The sequence below is a fragment of the Saccopteryx bilineata genome, chromosome 2, assembly GCF_036850765.1.
Source record: "Saccopteryx bilineata isolate mSacBil1 chromosome 2, mSacBil1_pri_phased_curated, whole genome shotgun sequence".
NCBI classification, from domain to species: domain Eukaryota; kingdom Metazoa; phylum Chordata; class Mammalia; order Chiroptera; family Emballonuridae; genus Saccopteryx; species Saccopteryx bilineata.
In genome coordinates, this window is record NC_089491.1 from 292,460,148 (window position 1) to 292,479,145 (window position 18,998).

The window sequence follows — 18,998 nt, forward strand, 5'->3', positions numbered from 1 at the left end:
ATTCTTGTGTGGGCCTTGACCCAAGATGAAACTTGGAACCTTGGCATATCAGGGCAATGCTCTAACCCAGTGGTCCCCAACCCCCGGGCCGCAGACCTGCACTGGTCCGTGGGCCATTTGGTACCGGTCTGCAGAGAAAGAATAAATAACTTATATTATTTCTGTTTTATTTATATTTAAGTCTGAACAATGTTCTATTTTTAAAAAATGACCAGATTCCCTTTGTTACATTCGTCTAAGACTCACTCTTGACGCTTGTCTCAGTCACGTGATACATTTATCCGTCCCACCCTAAAGGCCAGTCCATGAAAATATTTTCTGACATTAAATCGGTCCGTGGCCCAAAAAAGGTTAGGGACCACTGCTCTAACCAACTGAGCTACCCAGCCAGGGCTCAGAGAGGCTCTGCTTGACTTCCTATCAAACACTAGCCCTCAGCTCTCTCTGCTCCTTACCCTTCATATTTCTATTCATATCACTTAGCATCATCTGACATATTTCTCTGTCTGTCTCTCTCTACTAGGACAGAAACTCCGTAAGGTCAGAGATTTTCTTTGTTGATGTTGTTTCTCATTTGTTTTTTAATTGTTTTCTTTTTATTATTATTTTTCTTTAAGGGCAAGGATTTTTATTAAGTTCTGTGCTATATCTCAAATGCCTAGAATACCACCGGGCACATAGTAGGTACTCAGTAAATAATTATTGAATAAGTGAATGAAATAGAAAATACAAGAATTTGGAGTCAATAAAAGTTGTGATCTCAGTGACTAAAGAACATTTCCAGGTAACTATATATGCAATAATTTAAACTATTCAGTGTTCAATTCTTCTCTCAATGTTGGTTGGCTCTTAGAGTTAAGCACATCTTAGAGTAGTAGTAACTTTCATTATATAAATTGCTATACTTGTGCCTCAGAATACTGTTGTTATTATTATTAAAAACTAATTTGGATCGTCTGCCAGAATATAGTTTTAGCTTGTCACTTTTTGTTTGGGAACACTTTGTGAAAAAACCGACTATTCTGATCTACCATTCTTCGTTCATTTGCAATATTCACAGATGGAATAAGGTGTAAGGAAGAATTTAGATGTTGTGGTATTAATAAACTTTGTAACCCAACAATTCTGGCTAAAAATCTTAACCTGAAAAGTTAATAGCCATTGGATCTGGTCAGGTTGCTTTAACTTACCTCTCTCAGTCTCCGTATCTGTTAAATGGAACTAATAGAATCTCATGGGCTGTTGGCAGAATCAGGTCTGTGAGGCACTTCCTGGGAACATAGTGTTCAGTAAATGCAAGATAGGATTGTTGTTAGCAATAAGGACAAGAGTAGTCACAGAAGCAATTTTCTAGAGAAAGTGAAATTTTAATTGGATCTTGAAAATCATTAAGAAAGAACTTCTGTTCTCTTTTTTGCCCAAACAAATAAAGCACTTTTTTTCCCAATTGGCTTACAGGAAAAAAATTAAGGAATTCATTATTTTAGTCATAGTATTTAACTTTTGCAAATCCTATGTGGGCATCATTTTATTAATCATACACTAAAAATGAGTCTCCAAGCAATTCAATAACTTTATGAACCAGATTCAACTTCATATGATTCAAATCAGCTAATTTAGAAATTTTTCTATGCAATGTTAGGTTTTGTACTGCATCAGTGTATTTTGTATTAAAATACTCTTAAAACCATTTTTTTCAGGTCAGTAACACATACTAAAATAATTGTCTTTATTAACATCTCAATAGAGAGATATTCACATACCATAAAATTCACCCATTTAAATTACCTCTTTTTTTTTTTTTAAGGAGCAAAAATAAACATTTAGTACCTTTAAGATGTATATTTTGGGATTTTCTTGCATGTCATAGAACTATGTTTGGGTTTTGTTTTTCTTTTATTTTATACTTTTATTTAGACAGTTAATTTTAACAGGGTGACACTGGTCAACTAGAGTACATAGATTTAGAGAAAACATCTCCATATCATTTTGACATTCGATTATATTGTATACTCATCGCCCAAAAATATTGAACACTTCACGAATTTGCATGCCATCCTTGTGCAGGGGCCATGCTAATCTTCTCTGTATCGTTCCAATGTGCTGCCGAAGTGAGCACGTCATAGAATTATGAAGCCCACAGTTGCCGTGGTCTCATTTGAGTTAGTGACATCTGTCTATTTGGCAGTTGATGATTTTGTCTATTTAACTACCAACAGAGAAGGGATAATCTCAAACTTTTTTGCATTTCCCCAAGTACCTTGCACTGTTCTGTAATACTATATAAGTGTCGAAACTTTGTAATTACTTGATTGATTGCTAAGTATGTACAATACATTAACTTACATAGTTATCTAACATCTAACTTGCCACATGATTTGGGTAAATAACATTCATGTTCTAAGCCTTACATACCTTATCTTCAAAATGAGTATCTTTGGAAATGAAATGAGATTATAGATGTAATACATTAGATACATATTACTATGCCTAGCACATATTTAACATTCTTTAAGTGAAGCTAGAATGACAGGAAGTGATAAACAAAAAGGTGTTTTATTCATTGTTTAACTGTTTATTAACTATTTTATTACCATATCAATGTGTGCCCTTTTTATTCTTACACTTATTATAGTACCTTTGCTTTGTGACTTGCAAATCACACTTCACAGGGGGCCAGGCACTAAGACCAATTTTGAAAAGAAAAAATATGTACCTGTTATATTTAAATTGTAAATTTGAAAGTCACCTTAAATCAGTGTTTTCAGGATACAAACAATAGAAAACTAAGCTGGATAAAATCTTGTCTAGGGAGAATATGTGGAAGGTGGAATCCAACTTCCGCTTATCAATGATTCTTGAGAAGTTTGAGCAGCTCCTGAGGTATGTGGAATTTTTATTAGAAAAAAACATATTTTTTAAAATTCAGAAACATTGTCTTTGCTCAATGTAATTTTCAAATGTAAATCATCACAAATTTATATAGATCTCTACATAAGACCCTAGATGCTGAGTCCAAGTTTTTTAACAAAAACCCATGAAGACTTAGAACTAAGAATGACAAACACTAGAACAAAAAGCGCATTTAGATGTGTAGATACCAATCTTCAAATCTGACAAAAACCAGATCAGCACAGTCGCTCTTGTAAAAGTTATACCATTATTGCCGTAGAGAAACAGACTTTATACGGATTCTTCTGAAGGCAAAGCTCTGAACTACCTTATACTGGGCAAGTTGTTTAGTACTAGTGCACAAAGGGAAGAGTGCCACCTGCTGGACCAGCAATGATACTCCATGCTGGGGCAGGACTCACCTGATCATGAGGGAAATGACAGCCTCTGGTCCAAATCAAATTCATATGCTTGCACTTAAATTAGTTTAACAGTCATTTCGCATTATTCAGCTATTTATTACAAGCTTCTTATGCTCATCTGAGAAGTGAATTACTCTTTCAGAACAGACTTTTCCTGTTGAATTAATTTGGGGGACTAATTCTATTATTTTTATAATCCAAGCTTATATTTACTGCTTATAATCCATTTTGTAAAACACAGTCTTTTGCTGAATTCTTCTTGAAGTTACAGCTCACTCTTTTCCTTGTAGCACAAGTCACCAATATATTAATTCACCGAGTCGAGTATCAATAGTTGTAAAAAATAATATGCCAGGGCTCTGACTTCTACACTGGTGTGCTAGAATGGGGAGATGGAACTGTTGGCAAGGAACCCCAAGGGGAGGCAGGAACAGTGATGATAAAACTAAGGCAAGCTGACTTAGTTTTATCATTGCCTTTCTGTTCTCTGCAAACAGTGCAGTCTTTATTGCCTGAACCAAGGGTAGACCACTCCCATAGCATCCTCCAATACACTTCCAAATATCTGCACTTAAAAATGGTGTGGGCAGTCGGGCAGAGATGTCGGATTTTTTTTTTTTTTTTTTTTTTTTTACAAAGGCAGAGATAGACAGGGACAGACAGACAGGAATGGAGAGAGATGAGAAGCATCAATCATCAGTTTCTCGTTGCGCGTTGCAACTTCTTAGTTGTTCATTGATTGCTTTCTCACATGTGCCTTGACCATGGGCCTTCAGCAGACCGAGTAACCCCCTGCTGGAGCCAGCGACCATGGGTCCAAGCTGGTGAGCTCTTTGCTCAAGCCAGATGAGTCGGCGCTCAAGCTGGCGACCTCGGGGTCTCGAACCTGGGTCCTTCCGCATCCCAGTCTGACGCTCTATCCACTGCGCCACCACCTGGTCAGGCCAGAGATGTCGGATTTATATGCCTTGAGTATGGAAAGGATATATGGCCTCTTTGGCGTTTGGTTGGATTTATTGTACCTGCTTAAAACTGTCTTCATCTACACTACCTTAAATTACTTTTCTTATTTTGATGTTGTACCAATTTTCAGTTCATTCAGGGTACAGATGATAAAGCTATAGTGAATAGCTTAAGGTGAATCCATTTAATGAGATTACAGACTCCTAAAATTTAGCTAAAAAATCAGCTCCCTGCAGAAACAATGGTTTTGAAAGAGAAAAGCACAATCTAGAAGCATGAGGGCCTTTAAATATATTCAGTTAGTCTACTTCCAAACGGGCCAATCAGGATCTTGCCCAGGATTTCTTTGTTGTAGCTGCTACTGAAAAAGACTGTTTCTGTTTTGGATAAGCTGGCAGGATATGAATGGTGAGCTGCTTTGTGTACATTTGTCCACCATAAAGAGAGTCCCTGATTGAAAAATTTTTTTTTCTGGTGACATCACATTAGTTGAGTCCTGGCTGGCCCAGTTACATGAAACAATAACTGTTACCTGTTTTTGTTTGTTAAGTAAATTTGAATTGGATTTCTGTCTTCCTTCCCAACCTAAAGCACTATGACCAAGATAAGGCTTTAAATATAGGGCTTATGTGGAAGATTAAAACTTCTATAACTATACTATATCCCTTTATATAATCGATTAAAGCAAATATAAGTAGACATTGCTCTCTATGAGTGATTTGCAGCATCTGCCAGGAAATGGCATTTAGTACAATATATAACAATTCACTTTCCTTTTCTTAGTCATTTTTTATTCTCTATATTCAGTTCTGAAAGTAATTTATTTTCTTTCTAGACATTTGATTAAGTATTGTCTCTACATATATGTTAATTCCAATTTAGATTTCAACCAGCTCAAATTTTGGCAAGAGAATTAGCAGTCCTTCTGTACATCGTGACTTGAATATATATAAATAGAGTCCCTTATTACTCTCATTTTTACATTCATGTTTTTAACAATGAAATTCATAAAATTCAAATTTTTATTTCAAGTCATGCTGCAATTAAATTGGGAAGCATGGTAGAGTTTGGATTAGAACTAAATCATGCCAGGGGGTAGGGTGATGGAGGAGGGTTTAGGGGTGACAAATGGTGATGGACTAAGGCTTGAGTTGGGGGGTGAACACACAGTATGGAGTACATGGATGTGTTGTAGAATTGGGCACCTGAAATCTGTAAAATTATGTTAACCAATGTCACGCCAATAAATTCAATTAAAAAAAACTAAATCAGTTTCACAGAAAGTCTGCAGCCTTAATGGCTAAGTTTTACATGGTTTTATTGAAGTTATAACCACATAAATTATATCACTTAATCCTAGAATTCTTAAAAATTAACCACTGTAAGGATCATAACTTTAACTTAGAGAGAGCCCCGTGTAGATAAACGACTCTGTATTGAAAAAGCTACCCTGAAAATGTAGTATCAGTAAAAAAACAAACAAACAAACAAATAAAACCTCCTGGAGAGCAAGTATAGCACGGTGGAGAATGAGAAAAGCTGGGGAGAGATGTGATTGAATTGGTAGATTTTAAGCACAGGACTCTCTAAGAACTCTCTCAAGAGCTGAACGCTGAGTAATGAGGACACCTCCATGCCAATGTATGGAGAAAGAGTATTTCAAGTGTAAGTACAAAGGTCCTAAAATGGCAACAAGCTTGGTTGAACTTGATAGAAAGAAAAACAACCATAACCCTTTAACCAAAATGAAGAAGAGAGAAAATGACAGATATGAGGTTAGGTAGGTAGATACCACATACTGCAGAGACCTGTATCTCAGGAAAGAAGTTGGGTTTTTTTTTGTTTTTTTTTTTCATTTTTCTGAAGCTGGAAACAGGGAGAGACAGTCAGACAGACTCCCGCATGCGCCCGACCGGGATCCACCCGGCACGCCCACCAGGGGCGGTGCTCTGCCCACCAGGGGGCGATGCTCTGCCCATCCTGGGCGTCGCCATATTGCGACCAGAGCCACTCTAGCGCCTGAGGCAGAGGCCACAGAGCCATGCCCAGCGCCCGGGCCATCTCTGCTCCAATGGAGCCTTGGCTGCGGGAGGGGAAGAGAGAGACAGAGAGGAAAGCGCGGCGGAGGGGTGGAGAAGCAAATGGGCGCTTCTCCTATGTGCCCTGGCCGGGAATCGAACCCGGGTCCTCCGCACGCTAGGCCGACGCTCTACCGCTGAGCCAACCGGCCAGGGCAAGTTGGGTTTTATTATAGAGAGTGAGAGACACCATTTAAAAGGTTTTGAGAAGAAAGGTCATGTAACCCAATTTTCATTTTAGAAAATCACAGGCTGCTGTGTGGTGAAGAGACTAGAATAAGAAAGAGAGGAGGGTGTGAGACTGATTGGAAGACTGTCCTAGTAATCCAGGCTGCTGGATGGTGGTCACTTGGACTAGGGTGCAGCAGTAAATGGACTTGACATGTTTTCTGAATACCTATAGGTCTTTCTGGTAAATGCATGTGAGCATTTGGGGCAAATGTAGATGCCATTTAGAGTAATGGGGAAGACTTTGGGAAAAATGAATTCGGAGGGTAGGAGAAATGATGAGTTTTCCTTTGGGCATGTTAAGTTTGATACTCAAGTGGAAATACCAAAAGGTAGTTGGATGAGTAAGTCTAGACCTCCGGATAGAGGTCAGGAGAGGAGTCATGGTTAAATCGATGATATTGAAAGCCATAGTACTAGGAGAGAGTGCAGGTGGGACAGAGAGGAGGGGTGAGACCAGAGCCTGGAGCACTGCAAGATGCTTACTGGGGGAGGAGGAGCCAGAAAAGGGGGCTGAGAAAGACCTACCAGGCAGGTCGGAGGAAAATCCAAAGAATCTGGCTTGATGGATGTCTACACAGGCAACCTTAAGAAAAAATGCTTCTTATCAATGTGGGGGTGGGAGGATGGGGGTATGAAAGTTCGACTGAAGTTTAAGGAGGTAAGAATAGGAGGTGAGGGCCCTGGCCGGTTGGCTCAGTGGTAGAGCGTCGGCCTGGCGTGCGGAGGTCCCAGGTTTGATTCCCGGCCAGGGCACACAGGAGAGGCACCCATCTGCTTCTCCACCCCTCCCCCTCTCCTTCCTCTCTGTCTCTCTCTTCCCCTCCCGCAGCTGAGGCTCCATTGGAGCAAGAAATGGCCCGGACGCTGGGGATGGCTCCATGGTCTCTGCCCCAGGTGCTGGAATAGCTCTGGTCACAACAGAGCGACGCCCCAGATGGGCAGAGCATCGTCCCCTGGTGGGCATGCCGGGTGGATCCCGGTCGGGTGCATGCAGGAGTCTGTCTGACTGCCTCCCCGTTTCCAGCTTCAGAAAAATAAAAAAAAAAAAAAAAAAAAAAAAAAGAATAGGAGGTGAGGACAAAAAGTAACTTTCAGAAATTTTTCCATTGTGTGAGGGAGAAAAATGGAGTGGTGGTTGGAGGGAGATAGAGGGCCGGGAGAGAGATGTCAGACTGCTAATGGAAACAGTGCAACAGAGGGAAATAATTGGATGAAAAAGGAGGGCAGGGGAATAGCAATGCTACACAGCTGCATGAAAGACACTGTAAGTCAATGGAAAGACAGGGACCTGGGTTCCGAGGCAGGTAGGCTGCGGGATTTGGGAAGAAACTGAGGTTGCTCATGTCCAACTCCATGGAGTTGAATCCAGTTTTCCCAATTCTATACCAGAGTGTAACCCCATAGCCTCCATTAGAATAATACATTTGAGCCCTGGCCAGATAGCTCAGTTGGTTGGAACGTTGTCTCAATACAGCATGGTTTCAGGTTCAATCCAGGTTCAAGGCACACACAAGAAGCAACAAATGAACACATAAATGAGTGGAACGACAAATTGAAGTTCCTCTCTCTCTCTCTCTCTCTCTCTCTTTCCCTCTTCATTTCTCTATTAGAAAATAATTTTTTTTCAAAGAATAATAAAGTTGTATATTGGACACAATAGCTAAAACTTTCAAAAGATGTGATTTGATTGATTTACAGTGTAAAAATATTCTGCAAACCTGGTCATCTAAGGTTAGTGGCACAAAATGTTCATTTTCTAGTTAAATGAATTTTTACAGCTCTAAGCTTGTTTTGTGTACATTATAAAAGAGACACAGCCCTCAACTTCAGTTTGAATCAAGGAATAAAGTCAACACACTGAAAAAGCAGAAAGAACCAGGGTCCTTGAAGTCATTGCTGAACCTCTGAATTAACTCTGGACGACCTTACCCCTGATTCTTTTGTTATGTGAATTAATAAATGTATTAAATTTTAAAGCTGTTTTGTTGTTGGCTTTTGCCACTTTTGGCTGACAGCATTTTAACTGGTAGAGCATTTTACTGCAACAACTGGTAGCCATCTGGAAAAAAAGAAAACTCAAACTTTACATAAAAATACATTCCTGATAGATGAAAATATAATTTTAAAAGTACGGTACAAAGTTTGGGGAAATTATGTTATAATCTTGAGTTAGTAAAAGCCTTTCCAAATATGATACAAAAGAGTTAAGGCCCCATCTGGATGGAATAATTGTGGAATAAACCACATTGCAATATTTATGTGGGGGAAAAAGAAGATACGCAACATGTACATACTGTATAGACCTTGGATGAGAATGTCCATTGGGTTCTTTTTATTTTACATAAAATTTCTTAGATATCTAGCTTGTTTTAAAGATTTCAATTGCATTGTCGATAGAATACAACATAAAAAAATCTGGAGGCCATATAAAGATGGGTAAATCCATGCAAATATTTTAAATTATTCATTTAAAAAATATTATGCCCTGGCGGTTGGCTCAGCAGTAGAATGTAGGCTCGGCATGTGGAAGTCTCAGTTCAATTATGGCCAGGGCACAGAGGAGAAGTACCCATCTGTTTCTTCCCCTTCCCCCTCTCCTTTCTCTCTATCTCTCTCTTCCCCTCCTGCAGCCAAGGCTCCATTGGAGCAAAGTTGGCCCGGGCACTGAGGGTGGCTCCATGGCCTCCACCTCAGGTGCTAGGATGGCTCCAATTGCAGTGAAGCAACGCCCCAGATGTGCTGAGCATCTCCCCCTGGTGGGCATGCCAGGTGTATCCTGGTCTGGTGCATGTGGGAGTCTGTCTGTCTGCCTCTCTCCTTCCCCCACTTCTCACTTCGGAAAAATACAAAATATATATATATATTATATATATTTATAAATATATATTACATATATAATATAAATATATATTACATATATATATTATGTAAAGCCAGTAGCCATGGCCTCCATCACAGCTGCCTGGCCCCTGCAGGTTCACATTTGATTCAGACAGATGGTAATGAAACAACGGAGCCAAGAACTGGTGGACCATTACCTTTAATCCTAGTTCACACCCAGCAAACTACACACAGTGAAATACACCCAGTGAAAAAAACACTTTCCTTTCCATTCAGAGCTCCCAAAGCCACTGACTTATCTGAGTTTCCCAGAATCAAAGGTTTCTACCTCACCAGCCTTATTCACCTCTGTTCCCCATCTCTTTCTCTCTGCACAAACTGGCTTCTCCTTCAGCACTCCACCATCTTGGATGCCTCTCCTTGCAATGCTAATTTCAGGAACCGAAGAGAGAGCAAGCCTCCGGTCTGCCCCATTTTATAGTGTAGAAATCAAAACCTTTAAGCCAATATACAAATAAGGAAGTTTCTGATACAAAGTCACTTATCTGAGGCATAAATGGGATTCCTCATAAGAGTGCACCACCCCACATCATGCAACAGTCAAGGGTGTAGGGAAAAGCTTAGTGTTGAGAAGATCTTAATATTAAAAGGGTAGCAAAGGCTTAGCCTTAAAACTAAGCCTTAGGCTATAAGGACCCTGCCTACTTACAGCCTGCATCCCACACCCAATGCAAACTCTAAGTGAGCAAACATATATATCATATTTGCAAACTTATTTGACCCACATATTATAAGTCAAAATATAATGAAAAGTTGGATAAATTGCGATGAACCAGAAATGGAAGACTAATTTCCCAACATATAAAGGGTTTCTTTAATTCTATTAAAAAACACTACCACCAAAATAAATAGTGATAAAGGACATTAATAGATGTGTTGGCAAACAAATGGCTTTTAAATATAGGGAAAGATGCTCAATTTACTCATAAAAAGAGAACACATTAAAACTATACTGAGATACTATTTCTTGGATCACATCTTCTATTGGGGAAAGGGTGGGAAACAGGCCCTGTCATACATTGTTGGCCCAGTGTAAATTGATACAATTGAGGAATAATTTGCATATCATCAACATTACAAACGTGTTTCCTCCTTGAGGAAGCAATTCCATTTTAGGAATGTATCCTAGAGAATTATTTGTGCACTTGTAAAATGACCTGTGTACAAGGTTATTCTTTTTGCATTATTTGTAAAAAAAAAAAAGATGTTTTACCATTTTACCATTCTCACAGTGATTATACTCTTTATTCCTAAATCTCGCCTGAGAGAAAAAGAGGGCTTGTCAATAATAGATGACGATGAACATAACTCCTGTTGGTCTTTCTCTTGGATCTGACTCACCCACAGGTTTCTGAGGAGATGAAGGCAACCGCTGTGTTAGAATCATAGGCTCATGGATTGGCCTTGGCATTGCTCAACTAAAGATCATGATGCGAAATCTAACCAGAACTGTTAACAGAACAGCCTGCTGAGCCACTAAAGCTAAGAGTGCCCAGCTAAAATCTTTAGATTTCCTAGTCTGGGAATCCACAACAAAAGAATTGCTTTAGAGGATTTGCTTGCAATCCAGGAAAGAAACCAAATAAATAGTCTCTGTTTTATTAGAGAAGCAAAGCCATCAATAGACAGGGGAGAGATTGCACTAAATTAAGGACACTTACTAGTGGCAATTAAGAAGCACATTGCTTCGCACATCAGAAAGCACTTAAATAGCTATTTATTTCGCTGCATAAAATACATAAAAACAGCTACTTAACAGATTATGACTATTAAATATATGAAAGGCTTTGACACTAAATCATGTCCGCTCAAAACACAAAATTCATTACTCAGATCTACTGCTATTTCTCGTTTTCATATAAATGTCAGCCTTTAAACAATCCATTTCCTCAAAATTGTCCAAGAGTTATTTTTTATGCTAGTGCCCTTGGACCTTTTATCTTCATTTTTTGGAGCCTAGCTTGAATTATTATTTGCTAAAAATAGCAAACTACAGATTCTTTTTTTAAATTTTTTAATTTATTGATTTTAGCAAATGAGAGAGAGAGACAAGAACATCAATCTGTTCCTGTACGTGCCCTGACAGGGGATCGAACCAGCAACCTCTGCCCTTCAGGACAACACTGTAATCAACAGAGCTATCTAGCCAGGGCACAAAGTACAGATTCTTGACTTCACATCTAATCATACCCTCAGTGATAATGACAACTTATTATAACTCAGTAAATTATATTACTGTAAAGACAAATTATGATGAGTCCAGAATACCTAGTTACAGATCAAGGTCACTATCTAGTAAGAACATGCTGAATAATAAAATAGGTAAAACTTAGCCATCTATCATGTCTAGTTATTTCAGATACATGTTCTTTAAGCCTCTCAACCTGGCTGCAGGTGAGTATACACATCCTATTTTATAGATTAGGAAGTGACAGGGTCTCACACCCCCAAATTAAACACTTAGGTAGTGACAGAACTTGATATATTAAACTCATTCTTTTTCTGACTCAGAAGCCTATGCTTTTAACACACTAAGATTTTGTCACATGCTACTGCTTTTCAGTTGCACTCTGGGTGTTTTTATCTGAAATTGAGAATTAAGGCAGCTTGTTAATTCTGTAGCTCAGTGAGCTGAACGGATACATTTAAGGTAACATTAGACTACTTACAAAAAACATGCAACCTGTTTTAAGTCATTTTAATACTTCCAAGAAACACTAAACTTATTCTTCAAATAACAGCCTTATTTATGTTTTAATAGATGAACAATAAGAATTTTCCAGACATTACTTATTGAATTCTGGCAGATTTTTGTTTTTCCCAAAACATAAACATACAAAATAATTTTTAAAACGCATTTCTTAACAACTATTATTAAGAAAAATTTTATTTTACATCACTCCTTCGTTTTTCTAACTCTCATTTATGCTGTGTAGTAGCTTTTCTGCCTCCTGCCCATACACATATAAACACATACCCAGGACCACAAGTACAAGAGTCCCTGGTAACTTCCTGTCGACAAAGTTCAAGGATAGGCTTTTTTTCTGTGTGTCCTTTATAGAAGGACACATATAGATTTGTGAAAAGTCTGCTGACCAACAAAGTATTGACTTTGGTTTAGCAATCCTGCTGACCTGAATTAAATACACTTCAGTGACTTAAAATGAAATTTTTAACGTAAGTTTGTTATTGTGGTTCAAGAGGGGCTGCGTTAAATATGCAATGAATTACAATTAATTAATGCAACATTTATTATTGAATTAAAGGTTATTCCCACATGAGGAACACCAATGGTTGCTAGAACACAAATTTGAGCAACTTGAGGGGACTCTAAGCTTTTAAGGGTTGCTGCTAGATTGATAAAAACTTTTAAACCTTCAGTATCCATTGTGGGGGAGGTTTTATGGGAAGTCCCTTTTATATACTAAAGGTAAACATAAAGTTAATGTAACTTTCCAGCTGGAAAATTTGATAATGCTATCAAAAACATTAAAATGAGCCCTGGCCGATTGGCTCAGCGGTAGAGTGTCGGCCTGGCATGCAGGAGTCCCGGGTTCAATTCCCGGCCAGGGCACACAGGAGAAGTGCCCATCTGCTTCTCCACCTCTCCCCTTCCCCTTCCTCTCTATCTCTCTCTTCCCCTCCCGCAGCTGAGGCTCCATTGGAGTAAAGTTGGCCCGGGCACTGAGGATGGCTCCATGGCCTCTGCCTCAGGTGCTAGAATGTCTCCTGTCACAACAGAGCAACGCCCCAGATGGGCAGAACATCGCCCCCTGGTGGGCATGCCGGGTGGATCTCAGTCGGGTGCATTGGGTAGTCTGTCTACCTCCCTGCTTCTCACTTCAGAAAAATACAAAAAAAAAAAAAACCCCACAAAAAACACGTTAAGGCCCTGGCCAGTTTGCTCAGTGGTAGAGCGTCGGCATGGCGTGCAGAAGTCCCAGGTTCGATTCCCGGCCAGGGCACACAGGAGAAACGCCCATCTGCTTCTCCACCCCTCCCCCTCTCCTTCCTCTCTGTCTCTCTCTTCTCCTCCTGCAGCCGAGGCTCCACTGGAGCAAAGATGGCCCGAGCACTGGGGATGGCTCCTCCGCCTCTGCCCCAGGCGCTAGAGTGGCTCTGGTCAGGACCGAGCGACGCCCCGGAGGGGCAGAGCATCGCCCCCTGGTGGGCGTGCGGGTGGATCCCGGTCCGGCGCATGCGGGAGTCTGTCTGACTGTCTCTCCCCGTTTCCGGCTTCAGAAAAATACAGAAAAAAAACCAAAAAAAAACAAAACACGTTAAAATGATTAAACTCTTTGGACCAGTATTTTCTCTGTAAGGAGTTCATCCTACAGAAAATGCAACATGTAAGGATGTTCACAAGCTTTATGTGCAAGTATGTTTACCATAGATTGTTATTAAAAAAAAACTTTAAACAATTTAAATATTCAGCAATAGGTAATCTGTTTATTAGTTGGTGGCACGTCAACATGATGGTATACAATAGGTAGTATAATATAGTAGTTAGAAGGTAGGCTTGCAAATCAGACAAACTAAGATTTTATCCCAATTCAGACACTTGCTATGTGACTTTAATATCTCCTAGCTTTAGAATTTTCATCTGTAAAGTAGTAATAATAGTAACTGCTTTGCATAGATATCATAAAAATTAAATGAATGTGTGTTTCTAGACACAGATTATCTAATACTTGAGAAATATTATTTTTGGTCCATTAAAAATTATGCTCTAAATGTTATTTCAGAATATGGGGAAATGCTTACAAAATAATAAGATTTAAACTATGTACTTACTGATAATGATTGTAATAAGTCCTATAACCTATTGGTATGAATACATTAATTCCAACTTTTTTTCTCATTAGCCCCTTGCTGGGTAAGTATGAACATAAGTATGAACTCAGGAAATTAACTAATGTAGTCTCAAAAAGGCAATAAGAAATGAATCATATGATAGGTAACTATGACTCGGCAAGAAGTTCTTTTACCTTAATAAGACAAGACCTTACGTGTGGACTTCCCCCATCATTCCGCACACCACCACTATCCAGTCCAGCCCTTGTTCTGAGCTCCTCTGACCTGGCTAATTCCTCCCACATGTGGGCTACTGCTACGGCTGAATCTGAGACGTGCTTCCTTAAAGAACAAGGCAGATGGAGGCATTGGGGTGCTGCATTCAACACGTGCTGCCCTGTCTTCTTGTCAATTTTTATGTGTATCCTTTCTTCTGTTTCTTTGCTGATGCTAGATGAAAATGAAAATAATCTCAATCAGCTCGTCATTCACACCAAGACTTAAACCTCAGCCTTTGAGGTCTGACCTGGCTTATCAGGTACAATTATAAATCCTTTACATACAACATTTCATTGATCCTCACAAAACAAGGGGTGATGTAGCAAAGCCAGTTAGCGCTCACCAATGACTCTATAACCTCCTCTACATTTCCCAGCCTCCCTTGCAGATAGGCTGAGGCCACATGAGTAGTTCTGGCCCATGGACTGTGCAGAAATCACATTTGTTTCTTTTGAGCCGAGGAAATTAAAAGCTGGTATGCTTCTTCCATCTCCACCCCTTTCCTGCTATCATGACCTTGGATTGCAAGCTATCAGTTACAAGAGGGAGGACAGCTGCCAGACCCACACAGGAATCTATAAGGGCAAAAAATGTAATTTCATTGTGTTAAACTGATCAGCAGGAGCTGAGTCAGAAATTATTACTGTAGCATAGCCTATTCCTGATTGGCATAGACAATATTCAGAATATTTAATAACTAGTTCACAATGGGCACTGGCTTGTCAGAATGAGTGCAATGACCAATGGGAACAGACATCAAGTATAAATTACTGGTATGGCCCTCTGAGTCCATACCAGTTGAACAGCCCAGAAAATAATTCTATGATTTATCCCAATTTTATGCTCGATGAAATTGAAGTTCAAAGAGGTCAAGTAGCTGTGTAAAATTAATACTCATAAGTGATGGCCAAGCCAGCTCTGTTTGACACAAAGCCCACTGCCTTTGCCTGAGCTGTGGTGGCGCAGTGGACAGGGTGTTGACCTGAAGCACTGAGGTTGCTGGTTCAAAGTCCTGGGCTTGCTTGGTCAAGGCACATAATGGGAGTTGATGCTTCCTGCTCTTCCTCCTGCTTCTCTCTCTCTCTCTCTCTCTCTTCTCTGAAATGAATAAATAAAATATTTTTTAAAGTATTTTTTAAAAGGAAAAGAAAATAAAGCCCACTGTCTTTCTTTCTCAACACTCTGCTTCCTATTTGTTGAATGATGCCTAAATTACCTCAACAACTCATCAAAAGTTAGGCTGCAACAGGATTATCCTAATAGCTAGACAGTTATCTAAACCATGGTAATATGGTCCCAGAGTGTTTATTACTACTGAATGTTCTTTAACTTGCACAGACTCCTTAATCTGTATAGAACGTCAGCATCAGATTTTGCCTTTTCTTTTAAATTTTCCTTTTGTCATTATTTATCATTAATCCTGAAACTATATTTTTTAAGTGGATGCATCCAACTTTATAATATAATATATATTTAAAAGGCAAGAGAAAATTAAATTGGATACAATGTTTAGCTCTTGGCACAGTTACTGTATTTTGCTCCTGCTGCTCATTCTTCATTTAAATTCATGTCTCTTTTCTCCATGACAGGATAATCATCTCCACAGCAACTATTATATCACAAAGGACATGCCTGTGAATGAAACTGACCAGCAGGAGCTGAGCAACACTTAAGCAACAGAGATTCTATTTTCACACAAGTATCTCTAATTATAATAAGCTAAAGAAGAAGTAGATCATTCTCCCCCTTACTTCAACCCCCAATACAAGCAGAGCTATTACTACATAAGGTACCTTCAACCACAGACAGCTTTAATAAGAACATAGTCCTATGAGAGATGATACCATTTGTTATTGCAAGGCAAACAAGACTTGACCAAAGGAGCAGGGATAATATTATACAGTGAAAACACACTAAAAGTAACCAATCACGGCCTGACCTGTGGTGGCACAGTGGATAAGGCGTCCACCTGCAATACTGAGGTCACTGGTTTGAAGCTCTGTGCTTGCCCAGCCAAGACACATACATGAAGTAACTGTGAGTTGATGCTTCCCTCTTCTCCCCTCCCCACCTTTCTCTCTTTTTCTCTCCTTTCTCTAAAATCAATTTTTAAAAATCTAGAAAAAAAAAAAGGTAACTGATCACAGGCTACTAGGTAATTGCTGTTCTCAGGGCCCACAAACCCAGCTGATACTCCTAGCAAAAATTTCATAAACCTCCCTCACCTAGTTTCTGACATGAGCACATGTGCAGAAGCTGGCTTTACCCCTAGCAAGGTCAATTATCCTTAGGCACAGCACCGAGGCCCCCAATACATTTAGGGACCCAGGCAAATGTTTTAATATTGGTTTTTTAAATGGATTTTTAAAATGGATATAATTATAATAAATATCATATATGTAAATTATAATAATTAATCAAGCCTGGTTGTACAACATAGTGTTATACATAAAATGTGTGTATGTATATAAGGTGACCAATCATCCTTCTTTAGGGAGGACAGTCCTTCTTTTGTAAGTTCTGTCCTCCCTTGAAAAGTGTCCTCCTACATGTCCTCCTTTTTGAAATTAGAAGACTAATCTGTAAATGTCCGTATTTGATCAACGCAGAGTAGATCCATTGCATGTGATGTGACGTATTTTATTTGACATGATGATTTGTCAAGGATCAGTACAGTGCGGCAAGATGCAATTATGAGAGGCATGCGCTCCACATGTGAGACCTTGAGAGAGTGTGTGATATACTGAGCACGCAAATGGCTTTGTGTACTTCTTACTGAAACACGGCACAGCACATACGACAATGTAGACTCACAATTATTTCTTTCTCAGTGAATATCCAATCATAGACAAATAAGTACAATTCACGTTTTATTAATTCATTATCTGTTTAATAATTTCCAAATACATTTAATTTTGTTTACAAGTATTTTCCCAAAATTCGAATTTTAAACTGGAAATCTAACCTCAAACCATATCTATTAATAATGCATTTTGATTAAATAGTTGCATAAAACAGACTTTTTTTAAATTAGAAAATGATAAATACACCTGAATATCACTCCAAATTAGTGGTTTTGATATTTAGTTTTACTAAATGAGTACTTTTTTCTTACAATGATTATTAAAAATTAATAGGTATGTAAGCATAATTACAATATAAAATATTATAAATGTTTTATTATTCATTTATCATATTGTGTATTATTGTTGTAATGAATAAAATGTTTCTTTTATTTATGATATTGTTTTCTTCAATTTATTTTTGTCTTCCTCTTCATTGTAAAAAAGTTGGTCACCGCAGTATAGGGCATAATAATAAAATAAGAAATACACCTTCACGTATACAATTAATTGTTTACCAAGGTGCCAAGTTAATTCAGTGGGATAGGGAAGTCTTTTAAACGAATGGTGTTGAGCCTGACCAGGTGGTGGCACAGTGGATAGAACGTCCGACTGGGATGCAGAGGACCCAGGTTTGAGACCCCGAGATCGCCAGCTTGAGTGTGGGCTCATAAACTCACCGGCTTAAGCCCAAGTTTGCTGGCTCGAGCAAGGGGTTACTCGGTCTGCTGAAGGCCTGCAGTCAAGGCATATATGAGAAAGCAATCAATGAACAACTAAGGTGTTGCAACACGCAACGAAAAATTAATGATTGATGCTTCTCATCTCTCCGTTCCTGTCTATCCCTCTCTCTGACTCTCTCTTTCTGTTTCTGTTTAAAAAAATTTTTTAATTAAATGAATGGTGTTGAAACAACAGAAAAAATGCATGAAAAAAAATAATAAAACTTTGAGTATTTGTTTTGGTGGCACATATGCTAAACTTGGAATCATACAGAGAAGATTAGCCTGAACTTTGTACAAGAATGACATGCAAATTAGTGAAGTGGTCCATGCTTTTTAGAAAGTTGATCTTAAGTGTTCTCATCACATAAAAAACAATAACTATGTGAGGTGATGAATGTGTTAATTAGCTTGATTGTGTTAATATGCTTACAATGCATACATAAAGTTTTGAATTAGAACAATCTGATTAAATAATGGGCAAAAACCTGAACAGACACCTCACCCAAGAAGATCTACAGTTGGCAAATTATCATACGAAAAGGTGATTGATATTATATGTCATTAAGCATTGCAAATTAAAACAGTAATGAGACACCACCACCACCTACAAGAATGGCCAAAATCCAAAACACTAACAACACCAAATGCTGGTGAGGATGTGGGGCAAATAAAAGGATAAAAAAAATTAAAAATAGGCGAAAGACTTGACCAGACATTTCACAAAAGCAGACATAAAAGTGGCAAATAAGCACATAACAAAATACTCAGTATCATTAGTTATCAGGGAAATATTAATTAAAACCACATTGAAATTGTACTTCACATTCACTAAAATGGCTAAAACTAAAAAGACTGACAACATTAATTGTT

The 18,998-nt window shown here is 38.7% G+C and overlaps 1 non-coding gene and 1 pseudogene across 1 annotated transcript; one reads left to right on the plus strand and one right to left on the minus strand.

The window, feature by feature from the left end:
* Nucleotides 1-2,022: 2,022 nt before the first annotated feature.
* Nucleotides 2,023-2,119, minus strand: LOC136327918 (U6 spliceosomal RNA; annotated as a pseudogene).
* A 16,236-nt stretch (nucleotides 2,120-18,355) lies between these two features.
* On the plus strand, nucleotides 18,356-18,462 carry LOC136327971 (U6 spliceosomal RNA). Its single transcript, XR_010730019.1, has one exon. It is a non-coding gene; the product is annotated as a U6 spliceosomal RNA (small nuclear RNA).
* The last annotated feature ends 536 nt before the right edge of the window (nucleotides 18,463-18,998 follow it).